Here is a 12,935-nt window from a genome sequence, read left to right as displayed (position 1 = left end):
TGCATTTTTAGCATACTGTATTCCAAATGTCATACTGTATATATATTTTTTTCTTTTTAGATTGTTGTTTTGTACTTGTATAATAGCCCATTTAATGTAAAGTGTGATGCCTTACACTTACAGTACATGCTGCATTTCTTCCAAGTGAAAAGGCTCCATCCATCCTCTCTAAATGTTCTAATGATTTTGAGTAAGTGCTACACTATTAAAAGGTGCATTATACAGGTAACAGTCCCTTCTGATTACAATTATGTAGTTGTGGATTTTCCACCCAGAATTATTTTGGATGACAAATTTTATTTCATGACATGCTTTTTTCCTTTTTTCATTAATGTAACATTGTATTTGTTGGTCTTAAATTTTGTCTATGATGCACGTGTGTTTAATGAGCATTGTAATGCCAAGTAGAATAGTGAGTTCATATGGACAGAATGACCATCTTTTATTATAAAATTTTCCTTTGCAACCTTGTGTAGCATGTTTAGTGGAAGAGAGGTGAGGTAGCATTTTCTTGTGGCATGAACTATTCTAACGTGAGTAACCAGAACTTTTAAAACAGATGATACAAGACAGCCCCTGATAATTTTCCAAAGCATTTTAAAAGTGAGTAAAAATCATTATTTTATCATGGTAAACAACAACTGAACATCTCATTAATGCAAAGTTATGGTATACGTATTGATGCATATTTGAAGTAACCTGTTCTTTACAGAATGAGACCTGCTTAGAGATTGCTGTTTACTGCAAATTCCAGTTTGGTTATTATTAATTCATTTAAATATTTTTATAATTTTTTAGGAGACTAAATTCTGGTCACCATTGTGGTTTTTTTTGGTAATGAACCAAAACAATCAGCATTTGTTCCAGCGTGGTAGGTTTGTAAATCTCAGACTCCACAGGAGACTGAGATTGACATGTGACTGAGGAGGTAATTGTTTTAAAATGTGATTCATCCATCCCTATATAATAACAATGGGGAGAATGTCCCTGTTGGATATAATTAAAATATTGATATTTGAAGCAAAGAGGTCACAAAGCTGAAAGGGATGTTAATTGGATTTGATGCCATGCTGTGCCTGGTGAAATGTTGCTTTTCAGAGATCAGTTTTATGCTGAAATGTACCTTTTATTGATTAGGTCTCATATTAGTATATACAAGAGATATCCAAGATACATTTTATTTACACCACAGCAACCACTAATTAAGTGAGTGATGAAAAGATATAAAGACAAAACTACACAGACTCTAGTTGTTTCTGAATTGGACTTTCCTAAACAGTGCTGTTTTTAACCACTGTGCGCTTGTTCACACATTCCTCCTACTTATCTATTGCAGGCACTTGCCATATAGTGAACTGTGAGCTTGAAAATGCTTAATAGGTGAGCTATTCACAGATGAGAAGAGCAGATCATCTCTCACTGTTAACACCAACGTTGCTGGTTTTTGGCAAGTCTCTAGTCTCGAACTCTAGTTCACACATCCTCAAAAGTGTTTCATCATGTTTATGCTCTCTGGGGAATCCCAATCTCAGATGGTTAAGAATACAGTTTGGACTCACACTGTTGATGTCTAAATTATGCAGCTCCACTTGCACTGTACTTGAACAGTGCTTGTTAATCCATTTAGGACCATCTACAGTACTCATCTATATTTCAGTGTAGCTTATTTTCCTCTCAGGTCATAATGAAAATGTAGTTTAAAATGGCATTATATATCCAATGAAGGTGGAAACTGGAGAACATAATTACGAAATAACAAATTTCATAAATCTGAAACCTACTGGATCATAAGCAACCCATGTCATATATTCACAGTCAGGAATATATTTAATGGGAACTAAAGCCAGCAAAGTTCTTCCAAATGAAAATAATTTACTGTGGAAGCAGAAGAAAAACATAGTAAGGTCAGTTGAAGTCAAGGTGAAAACTTGACAAACCATAGACTATGGTAAAACATAATGCACACTGTGGTAAGCCCAAAAAAATCATTTTAGTAAAGGTATAAGGTAGTACAAATGTACAGTAACAACAAATCATAAAGGATAGTAAAAATACATCATAATAATTTTGGAGGTAGAATCGTTAAAAACCATGCCATCAGACTTTCATCTTCATGTGTTGCAGTATTTCATATAGGAAAAAAAGTACATTAAATAGTACCAGCAATAAAGTACCTTAAATTATACCGGCTTACCTTAAATAGTTACAGCTACAGTATAGTACTTTCCAAAAGTTCCGGCACAAAGTCAAAGTCAAAACTCAAATGTCAGTATTTCCTCATGCTCTGTTTTTATTTAAAAAATTAAACCCGTTTCTCTTCTGAGCCCTTAATTTATTTTTGTCACTTCTGCTTATTCATATATTTTCATACAATTTTGTAGAGGTTAGTTAGTTCTACAGTATATGTTTTGCCAAGAACCAGATTTCATTGCTGTATATCTTTGTTGTGGCAGTTTATTAGTTAGTAACAAGGTTTATATTATTAGCAAATTAGTAACATGATGCTGTACATGATGGTGGCTCTGTGGCTAGGGATCTGTACCTGTGGCTGGAAGGTTGCCAGATTGTATTCCACAGCCCGCAGAGGAATCCTACTCCGTTGGGCCCCTGAGCGAATCCTTTAACCCCAAGCTTCTCTCCCTGTCTGTGTGTCTCATAGAGAGCAAGCTGGGGTATTCGTAAATAAATATTCCTAATACAAGAAAAAAAAATTGTATAAGGCCAATAAAGTGATCTTATCTTATCTTATGAGCTGTATGTGTACTGTACAGTATGTGAGCCTCTTTAATTTTTTTATGATTCCAAGTCATAACATTTTATTTATTAGTTTTCCATTTCAATAAGGAGATGCCGTCACCTTTGAAATATTCACTTTTCTTCTTTAGAATTCTGTGTTTCAGTTACATTAGAAATCCATCTTTTAAGACTTGAAGTTATGACTGCATGGGTTATTTTAATTCATTTTTTTTTATTACGTATTCATTGGTTTCTTTAAAGTAAGAATACAGCTGATGAAGTTGCTATTCTTTACACTTGCCCTTAAGCTCATAAATCCTTAAGTGCACTTACTGTCAGGATAATTAAGATTCAAGTCATCTTCTTGAAAGCAGTGGCTGACGTAAATGATTGTTCATTTCTGGAGGAAAATGTGGAGTGGTACACATGACATATAGTACAAAGCATTAGAAGTAATGTATGCATTTGAGGTCTGAATTTTTCATAATGGTGGAATTACAGTACTGCAAATACAACTTAAGCTGTCTGTGGATATTAGATCTGCTTTACACATAAAAGATGAACATACTGTACAGTACTGGGCTATGTGAGCTATACAGACAGGTACTCTCTATACCATTGCCCCACAGCTTGCCCACTACACTGAGAGAGATTCATATAATTTCTTGCACGCCCATTTAAATTGTTTTGTATAACATCAGTCCAGGAATAATGTTGTCCTAGCTGCCCATCCAAACCTTGCAATCTTCATTTAAGTCTTCCCTTGTGTTAGTGTACAGTATGTGTTCACATTGGAGAATTGGAATGCGGCAGGTGATGGGTGTGAGAGGGGATCACATGGATTTGTAGAATTATTTTTTGTACTTCTTCAGAGTTATAATAAAGGCATGTTTATAATTCTGATAGACTTGTGTGGTAGTAACAGAGATTGGGAACTGACAATTATTACAGATTTACAAGGATTTTGAAATGTATTCAGTCAATATGAAAGTACTTAATAAAGAATGTATACATGAAAACTATCTAACTATTGTTAATGACCATCAGGTTAGAATCTATTGATACTATACATTTATAAATGGAATTTTCAGTATTATCACACCGGTTGATTTAAACCTTGAAAGCACATTTTAGTTTTGATTGTTTTTGCTGACATTTAACTTATTTTACCTATGAAGGTTTTCAGTTTGTGCATTAAAATTTTGTTTAGAAGTATTCACTTAAAAGTGTATCATTTGTAATTCAAAATGTGACATTATTGGAGAAGTGCTGTAACATACTGTATCAAATTTCGAACTATTATGTTTTTACCCTCTCTCCCTTCATGTTGTTGAACAGAGCAGCTTTGTAGAGCATCCATCATTTTTATGCCTGAGAAAGAATACATTAAAACAATATTACAGAGAACATTCCCCAACTTTTTCTGACAGAAATATATTAAGGTGCTGATTATAAATAATGTATCAGTGCTCTAAATATTTTAAAAAATAGCTAATAAAGTAGTTATGAAGTTTTAATAAACCATCACCATGTTATTTTCATGTACATGCAATAATCAGACTTTGCAAAGATGTCTCAATGCCACAGCTTACTGAAATGCTTGATTATTACTTCATAACTTTTTTAGCCCTGTATTAAATATATTAAATATGTATTATAACCAACATCATGTAAAGTGTTACCACTTACAGTATTTCTTTGAGGCAGATGTAGCTATCTTGCATTGTGTGTGGTGTTCGGGAATGGTGGGGATACAGTAGACAGCAACAGCTTTCCAACCATCTTGGACACAGACGTCGCAGCAAGTGTTGCATGTTGTGTTATATTTTATGTTGTCTTACAATAGACTTTTTGTGAAACGACTGAAAAATATCGCACATGGAAGTGATCTCTGATACCTTCTAAATTCAAATGTCAAGTTTGTTCTCCGAGCAGTGAAACCCTTTTTTGTTTTAAAACAAACGCATTTGTGAGCCAAGGATGAATTTGTAATAAAAACACCTACGGCCCTACTTACTTATTTAATCAATTTTAAGCAGCAAAATCAAAACGCAACACCACAAACTGTGCATCATAAGAAACAAGACAACCTCTCCTTCAATTCTATGTATTTCATATTTCAATTGGACAATACAAACATTTTTTAGACCTTTTTCCTCATGATGCAGATAAGAAGATGCACTATTCAAAGACAGTCTGCTTATTTATTTTTACTTAAATAATATTACAATATTACAATAATATTACCAAAGCAAAACCTTGTCAGGTTATAAAACCTCATGTCAAATGTTCTTTTTTTATTCTATAAGTCTAAAATGTTTTATCCAAATAAATAAAAATATAGGACATGATATTACATTTGGCATCCTACATGTGCACAACTTGAATAGCTGAAAAAAGACAATAAAATGTGCTTGTTGAGACCTGATGCTCAAGTGGTTACCTTGAATTTAAGCCTTCATCCAGACTGCTACTGTCTATACTTTCTAAGATGATGCAAGATATTAAAGGGCACATCCTTCCAGGTAAAAATAGCCTCTAGAGGGTGTGAGCATTTTAGGAGTAGAAGAGGTTATGATTGTCAAAGCCTAAGATGAATGTGCATTATATGTTTTTTTAAAACAAAGCAATTCTTATTTTTATTAGTAATTAATATTATTAATTTATCATTATTCGTTTATTTAATTGTAAATAGTAAATTATGTATGTTAAAATATTTAAATATTTCTGTTACTTGTTCTCATGTTTTTAAATAAAACATACTTCAAATTACAGTGGGTATAGAAAGTCACCACCCCCTTTCAAAATTTGTACCTTTTGTTATATGACATTCCAAAAATTAAAACAAATTAAATTAGGCTTGTTCCATTTTTTATTTACACACATTAACCCACATTAGCCAAGTGAAAATACAATTCTAAAACATTCTGAAAATTAATTAATATTACAACAGTAAAATACCTTATTTGGATAAGTGAACACCCCACTTACAATTGTATTTGTAAACTTGCTCAGGTATAACCAATCACCTTACAGATCACACAAAAACTAATAGGCAACCACCTGTGATAAATTGTGGTGATTTTGATTAGTTCAGAATAAAAGCAGCTGTTTCAAGAGGACTCCACTGCTTGGAAGTGCATTTCAAAGCAAAGAATCCACTATGGGCGGAAAGGTGCTTTCAAAAGAACTTTGCGATACAGTTGTGGAAAGGCACAAGTCAGGAGATGGGTATAAAAAGATTTCAAAGGCTTTAAGCATCCCATGGATATTCATCATTAAGAAATGGAAGGCGTATTACACCACCCAGACCTTGCCTAGATCAGGCTGTCCCTCCAAACTGGATGACTGAGCAAGAAGGAGACTTCCATAAAGGCCTGTTCAAAGCTTCTTGGTAGTCTCTCTGATCAAAGACTGGTCATTGTGTGCAAGTGACAACAATGCCACAAGTGCTCCACAAATCTGGCCTGTATGGGAGGGTGGCGAGAAAAAAGCCACTCCTTAAAAAAAAACACATAAATCTCATTTATATTTTTCTAAAAAGCACCTTAAAGATACGATGGTCAAATGTGACCAAAATCAAACTTTTTGGCCAGAATGCAAAATGGTACGTCTGACAAAAACCCAACACATCTTACCACGCAAAGAACACCATTCCTACAGTAAAGCATGGTGGTGGCAGCATCCTGTTGTGGGGGTGTTTCTCTTCAGCTGGGACTGGGGCACTTGTCAGGATAGAAGGGAACATGGATGGTGCAAAATACAGCCAAATTCTTGAAGAAAACCTGCAGCCCTCAGCCAGGAAGTGGAAAGACGGAAGGAAGACGGTTCACCTTTCAACATGGCAATGACCCAAAATACACTGCCAAAGCAACCGTACAGTGGCTGAAGACAGGAAGGTGAATGTCCTTGAGTGGCCTAGTCAAAGGCCTGACCTGACTATCACCATGCAGTTTGACTGAGCTTGAACATTTCTGTAAAGAGGAATGGGTAAATATTCCTCCCCTAATTGTGCAAAGTTAGTAGATGTATCCAAACAGACTCAAGGCTGTAATACAAGCAAAAGGTGCTTCCACTGAATATTAACTCAGGGGAGGTGTTCTCTTATCCAACTCAGTTATTCTACCTTTTTTTTCAGAAATTTAGCTTTTTTCACTTGGATATTGCAAGGTACAATTTGTAAATATAACTGGAAAAGGTCTGATTTTATTTATTTTCTTTTTGGGCTTTAGGGCAACAAAAGGTGAACATTTTGAAAAGGGGAGGTGACTTTCAATACTGACAGCATATCCTGAAGTTTTTTATTATGGGAATATACAGTAGGTGGTTGCAGGCACTTGGTCTTGCGCCTCACAGTGTACCTGAGCAATACTACATCATAATACATGCCCCGAATGAAAGATTTTGTTTTTTGAAAATTGTTTAAAAATTAGTCAACCTACAGTATATCGAATAACAAACTCAAAATCATATGTGCAACATGTTTTCCTGTAAATAACAGTGAGCATTACCTCAAAAAATAAATATGACTGGGTGAGTGTTGTGCTGCACTAGATTATGTGTAAATTGTAAAGTGAGAAGTAAAGAACAGGGAACTCTTTTACCTTGATCAGGAAATGCTGTTGAGTTATTGAACCATACTGTAGACGATCGACTTCAGTTTCAGTTTTATCTCCAGTTTATCTTGACTTCCCAGTGGACTTTTTAATCAGATGTAGCTACACAATACTGGTGCAAATCAATTTCCTCCTCAGATTTGGACCTACAAATGCCAATGTGGTATTTCTATAGTCTAGAAAGCTCTGCTTTAAATAGTTGTTCATAGGTTGATATTTCCTTGCAAATAAAATTAAAACTGGCTTTTTGACAGGAAACTATGTGGTGTGTTACGGACTTCAACTTTTTTTAATTCAATGTAAACTGTTTATGTACAGTATATTGTTTTAGATTTTTATGTTAATCCAATAACATTGCTCATTTTCAGATAACCCCTTGTATTGTGACTTAGTTTCAGATTGTTACTTATTTCTCCAAAGCACTTGTTCTGAGTCATACTGTACAGTAAACCATGTAAAACTAATGTTATATTGCTTAGAAATGTTGCTAATACCTGTATATTTTGCAACAAATAAAGAATACATCTGAAAGAGAAGTTGGTGTTAGAGTAGGTCAGATACTGATTAAAAACCTGTTAAGAAATGAGTGGTAGCCCAATAACGAACCTTGATCTGTATTAATCTAAAGGCTGAAACTTTGTCATTCTTTGTCTTCTGCTTCCTGCATTTGTTGCAGTCATTAAACTGGTTAACATACAAATTGTTCAGAAATCACATGATAGGTGGTGATGAATTGAACAAATCTCCATGTACAGTACATGAGACTGTTCCTACTGTATACCCTTTAAGTTGAAATTTGTGAAAGACCCTATTTAGAAATTGTGAACTACTGGATACAGTATATAGCAATCATTAAATACAACCAGTGTTATATATGCTGTATATTCAATAAAGCTAAAGACTGATCAAGGGGAAATTTATTTCAGCTTGCAAAATCTGCCTCTTCCTTTTATTTTTTGCAAGAAAGCATTTAAAAGCAGAGGGTGCTACAAGACACTTTTAAGTGATATTCACTGTTTTTCCTTTAATCAAAGATCATAAGCACAAAATTGCCCTTTCCTTTGTCTGTTCGATTCATTCACTTTAAAACAGCTAATTTATCTCTAACACCAATGATAATGTCATCTAGTCTCTCAGGCACTATATCATCCACATTAATTTTGAAAGTTCCTTGATGTAAAAAAATAAATTATTAATAATTTCATGGTTTCTCATTTGACACAAGAAAAAGCACATTTTCTGCTTGATAATGAAGCTCTAAGCAAATAAGGGTGAAGTTTATCAAGCATTATGAGTGCTGTTATTTTTATATTTGTGATTAGCTGTACAATAAATATTACTTACATAAAAATGCACATATATGCAACATTTAGCAAGAATGGCTTCTGGCAGCAATTTTGGAATTTTAATTTAATCATTATTCATTTTGTCACTTAAATTAAAAACAAAATCATTAGTCAGCTTTTAGCTGCCAGCGTGTTTTCCTACAGACCATTAAAATCATGTCTTATTCTTTATAAACTAAAAGATTCCCAGGTGTCGGTATCCTGATAAGCTTACTCATATATTGTTATATTTACAAAGAAACCACTTACTGTAAATCATGAATTGTTAATATTAATGTTGCAGACTTATTAAAACTTCTGTCAGCACTATTTTTTTAATACAGTAAATTCTCTTTAACCACTTTTCTTCTGTGTAATAATGTATTTATCAACCAATTTTTTATTGGAACAAAAACATACTAAATTGAGCTTTAGTGCTTCCATATTGTTATCCAGTCTTCCTATTGTTAGCAGAAAAAAAAGAATCTTCCTTTACCAAGATTGTAGAAGTTTTGTGACTAGATGTGTATCATTTACAAGAACGATTTAAGAACGATTTGTCAGTTAATATCAGTTTTTCAAGGTCACTCTTTAAAGCTGTACTTGAAGGTTTGAGTTTTAAGGATTTATATACTGAATCATTGCCACTTATAGTACATTCCGTCTTATATTGGATAAAGCTGTTATTTGTGATTTTGATCCTCAAAATCACTCTTAAGTAAATCTTACTCTTGTTTCAAAGTACATTCATTATAATGATACATGAAATTCAAGCGTTTACACATAAAGCAGAAAAATATCTATAGTACTTAAAAAGGTATGGAATTATAATTAGAAGCCCAACCTACAGCATAACATTTAAATACTAATGTACTGTACGTTGTTCATTACTGAAATATAGCTTGTTGTCTGTGGCTACTGTACATATTGATTTAAGAGGTTCTTGCAGTGAGGCCTAAATTGTGACCATGTGTTTGTGTACTGTAGGTGGGAATACAACTGCACTGCTCTCCTGGCCTTTGATATGTGTACATCTGGCAGATGTTTGGCACCTGCATGAACTGCACTAAAAAGCCTCAGCTCTTGGTAGGTGATATTTACTCACAAAGTGACTTCTTTGTGCCTTATGTTATGTTTAGTTCATCAGTAAAATTCTGAGCATAATAAAATAATAATACATTGATGCATAAAGGATTGTGTGATGCTATATTTGTTAACTCTCTATACTATACTAACTGGATTGATTTTTTAGAAGATTTATTTCACAGTGTATGATAGAAAAAACTAGATCTCATTAATATAATCAAATAATATACTACTGTCATAGTACTTATAGGGTTTAAGTGGCTTAAACATCTCATTCTTACACCAAATGCAAATGAACATCCTCGAAAAAGCAGGTTAATGTTTATGAATGTGACAGTCATGGACAAATGCTGAACATAGTACAAAAATTGGGAAAATATTTCCTTCAAACTACGGCATAATTTCCAAATTAAGAAGGTGGATAGACTGAAGTTCGCCACACCAACACCATGATGTTTCATCCTCAAATTATTTATTGTACGTTGGTTTCAGACTTTTGTACAGTACATGGTAATCAGGTACCAGGAAACGTGGATGTGTAATCAGCACTAAACAGAGCGAGTACAGACCTGAATTCAACCCTGTATTCTGTTACTGAAAGTAATTTCTTGTGAAAAGCACCAAACTCTTTTGTGCTCGGCACAAGCATACAGTAGTCTTGTGTTTACAATGATTATCATTAAGTAATTGATTAATAATTTATTCAGTCTTTATTTTCTATCCTCCCTAACAACCTCTGCAAGAAACAATTTTTACCTTATTAAGATATACAGTAGATGTGTCATATCCTTATAGTAAAGTTTTATCTTGCTGTCTTTTATCATTGTAGCCTGCCAATCCCAGTAGAATTTCCTTATTTAGGCTATGTTGTTAGAAGAAAAATTGATTCTTTTTTCTAAGAAATCACTTAGCTGTACATTTGAACATGTAGGATGAAAACACCAATGCTTTTATGTACCCGAATAGTATGTACTGTATTTGACCTGTACATGGGAATCAGTGAATGCAAGTTTCACATTTTGTAATGTGTTTAGGATTAACTGCTTGTACCCTTGAGCCTCTGGTGAATATTGCCGAGGTTGAGGTGTTTCTCTTCCCTCATGATCTCAGTTAATTAGCAAGATCTAACACCTCCAATGCCCACCAGCCAAGCAAATATTTGCAAATTTATGTATTTTTTAATTAGCACATTTTCATGGAACCACTTTATATTGCTTTGCATTTCAACTAAGTTCTCAAGAACAAATGTGAGCAAGGCCTCTTCCAAGGAGTCTATTTAAAGTCATAATGTACTATTTTTACCCTTCTCTTGAACTTTATCTAGTACTGAATTTTTGGGAAACTTCAACTTCACCAACACATTTCCATTACTCTTAGATTTTATATGTTCATATAATTCAATGCAATAATTTTACATTCTATGTGTAGAAAGCAGGCTGTGGAGACAAGTACAGTATACTGTATGTTAGGGGAACATGATGCGCCCTATAGTCTTCAGTGTGACTCTTTGAGTACTAAAATTGAATTGCATGGATGAGTAAGGCTTAATTGTGTGGTTGAAGTCTTTGATTTCATGTGGCCAAGGCAGTTTCAAAATTGTTATTCTGTGTTCTGTCTGCCTGTCCCAGAAATGCCTTCACTGAATTCAGTTTATAATGAAAGAAGGTCATAAGCTCATGGTGTGCAGTTGCAGACCTCAATTAAATAGATCATGCAAGCTGATGATATTGTATGTATTTACAGTACTAGCATACAGTATTGACAATTGCTGGAAAAATATTGTTACTGTTCTAACATTCAAAACTATGTTCGAGACACTTATATATAAATAATGTATATCTACTGTACATAAATTTACTCTGTAGTTAAGTGGTTCAACGACAAAGTTCATCAGTTCAGTCGCTGCATTTGCTGAGAGTTTATTACTGTTTTTGTACTGCATCAGCAGATCACTTATTAAAGGCAGTAAATGGATTTCAATCCTAACAGCCTTCGGAGAAAACATCGTGAAGCTCATCGTAGTTTCTTTTCCCTTACACTGTGATGACTTTTTTGGGTTATGATCTTTTCAATGATATATACAGCTTGCAGCTTAATTAATGAACTGACAGTGAAGCCTTGGCTCTAGAGATTCCTGTTTCCTTTTTTGCAGTTGAGAATGTTAATCATTGCTTGAATATTTTGGCTTGCCATTGATTATTCATTGTACTTAGAAATTTGTCTTGTTACAGCACTACAATTCAGTAGAAAAACAGTACAAAACAAATAGCCACAATGAAATAATTAACTTAACTTCGCCAGGATAAAAGATGTAAAAAGTTTAAGCAAAATGCTTATACAATGAAAAGAGGAAACAATAGTGAGCTTTGTTTCATTCTTAAATTAGATATCTTAAAGACTATACTGTACTTGGACTAGAACTTGGATTTTCAAGGTTTTCACACAAAAAATAGATCAATTCGTTTTTTAGTTTTTAAAAATACTCTCATTATTTTGCATGTCTATTTGCAAAATGTTTTCCGTTGCAGAGAGTCCTTTGTTGTAAGTGGTACTTAAATCCAAAGTACAGAACAACATAACTGTTGGTTATGAAGTGTCTGGATTGCATTTCCCAGCAGACAGTATACATGTACTGTATGTTGTGAGGCAGGGCAGATGAAACAGATAATCAAAAAGTAAAATGCATATAACATATACACAGTCAGGTGCTCATTGTCCCCTTGTTTAAATGCAAAGTGTTATCATGCTAAACTCATACATTTACTGTACCCTCGAAAATCAAGCTTCAGTCTCCAACATTCACTATAATAACAGGAAAAAGAGCTGTTTTAGTGACTAAAAAATGTATATAACATTTCAGTTGTGGAACCTTCTTCAGGTGTGAGGAAGAGAGAGAAAATAGCAGATAAATAAAGCATAGGAGAACAAAAGACAGAGTACAGGTGGGGAGCAGAGAGGAAATGGGCTTGAAAGAGGTGAATGAATTAATAGAGAGGGTTTAGAAAGAAATTAGTTTGTCTATGAGAGAAAGGGGAAGATGTGATCCAAGTTTCAGGAACATTTTTTTAAATTGGTTTTACTTGATAGTTAGTAAGTTTTGATGCACACATTTGGGAATTCAATGTGGACAACTCATCCGGGATAGGATTACATATCCTGCCTCTAATAAGAT

General features: G+C 33.8%; 1 protein-coding gene across 32 annotated transcripts in view; it reads left to right on the top strand.

Annotated features, from left to right (window-relative positions):
• The window catches only part of LOC148677633 (receptor-type tyrosine-protein phosphatase delta-like), a 656,126-nt gene that overhangs the window by 186,321 nt on the left and 456,870 nt on the right, over positions 1-12,935 (top strand). For 31 of the 32 annotated variants that reach the window (XM_088606136.1, XM_088607477.1, XM_088607120.1 and 28 more), the window contains one exon: positions 9,665-9,763. The exons of the other annotated variant lie outside the window; for it this stretch is intronic. The gene's annotated coding sequence lies outside the window, so the exon portion shown is untranslated. The remainder of the gene's footprint in view (positions 1-9,664; positions 9,764-12,935) is intronic. 32 annotated transcript variants of the gene reach the window in all.

The sequence above is a fragment of the Lepisosteus platostomus genome, chromosome 1 (genome assembly GCF_059453375.1).
Source record: "Lepisosteus platostomus isolate fLepPlt1 chromosome 1, fLepPlt1.hap1, whole genome shotgun sequence".
In the NCBI taxonomy this organism is placed as follows: domain Eukaryota; kingdom Metazoa; phylum Chordata; class Actinopteri; order Semionotiformes; family Lepisosteidae; genus Lepisosteus; species Lepisosteus platostomus.
Note: the sequence above shows the minus strand (reverse complement) of the source record. Positions and strands in the feature narration are given on the sequence as shown.